We start from the raw sequence: 1440 nt of genomic DNA, 5'->3' as shown, positions 1-1440 counted from the left end.
GACTTCAGCTGTCGTAACAAACTCTTACTTGAAACTTCATGTTGTGTGTCTGTCTACCTCGCACTGTTGCTCTGTGCCAGTAAAATTAGTTATAATAAATCTTTCTTCGATTGTCACGTGCTCACATATTTTTCCGTCGTAGCCAATAACTTTTTAACTCGTCCATTGCATGCTTATTTCAGTACAATAATATTAATTATTCATTTATTAAGTTTATATATTACAGTTGTGAAGTTCTGCTTTTCTAATTCTATGAAATGTTCGGGACAAAAAGAAAATTGAATTGAATTATATTAATTATTTATATGTATACAATATGTGTATATGCATATAAATTATAATATTAAACTGTAAAAAGATCCATTGTACAGTAAAAACGTGACGTCCATAAATATTTCGTTAAGCCAAAAAGCATAGGGATAAATACTACTAAATTCTTAATGAAACAAGGATTGTCAAGGAAACTAAGTGGGAATATAACTACGTTTTCTCTTCGTTATGACAATCTCTCTTATAAAGGTATTTCTACTAACTCTGTAACACTTAATTGCTTAGTAATACACAAGCAACAAACCTTTTAAGGATTATATGAATTTCCGCTGTGGAAGGAACGTATGACAAACAATCTATAGAAGATCGTTTAAACTTCTGTTGTGAAAAAGTAAACATTTCTTTCAGGATCATGTTAGTTTTCATTGTAAAAAAAAAAAAATGCATTGAAAAAGAAAAGAGAAGGAAAATCCATTTAACTCACTCGATTAAACCTGCCAATCACCCATTACTGCTTAAAAGAAATTTTACTGAATGAGATAACGGTAAAAATACTTAATTGCTGCTTTTCACGATAGATAAGTTAAACTTTGAGAGGGGGGGGAGATATTTTCCGTTTGTTTCCGACCAACAGTACAAAAAATGATCCTTTCTGTGGAAAGCACATCGCAACATCCCGAACATGGAAGGTTATTTTTACCGTCAAAAAAACTGTAAATCACAGTGAAAATTTTGTACACCCTGAAACTTGCAGCCATACCCGGAATATTGAAAGTATGTGGCACAGTTTAAAGCGAAGAAATAAGCGTCAATGAGGACTCGTCGCCAAATGCTTGACTCTTATCTTGCTGAATTTATATGGAGAAATAGAAACAAAGATAAAGGTTTATTCAACAAAATATTGTTTAATATCTCAGAATTCGCTAATAAATATCATATAATGTTGTTTTATTTTACTGCATTACTGGTGTTATTTTCAAAACGATCTGTTGGTGGGCACTAAACGGAAAAGATTCCTTTGAGGTAGTATTCTTAAAAGCATCTTTTGATTCTGTTGCGTCATCGAGATCACGTGACAATTCTCACGCTCTCTTGTTTCTAGAACTATCATGTACTTTGGCGAATGTTCTACTTCTTGCTAGAAATAGGTTACGCTGGTATATAAAAGAA

The sequence above is a fragment of the Limulus polyphemus genome, unplaced genomic scaffold (genome assembly GCF_000517525.1).
Source record: "Limulus polyphemus unplaced genomic scaffold, Limulus_polyphemus-2.1.2 Scaffold1621, whole genome shotgun sequence".
Lineage (NCBI taxonomy): Eukaryota > Metazoa > Arthropoda > Merostomata > Xiphosura > Limulidae > Limulus > Limulus polyphemus.
The sequence above is the reverse complement of the archived record's forward strand: the minus strand, read 5'-3'. Positions refer to the sequence as shown.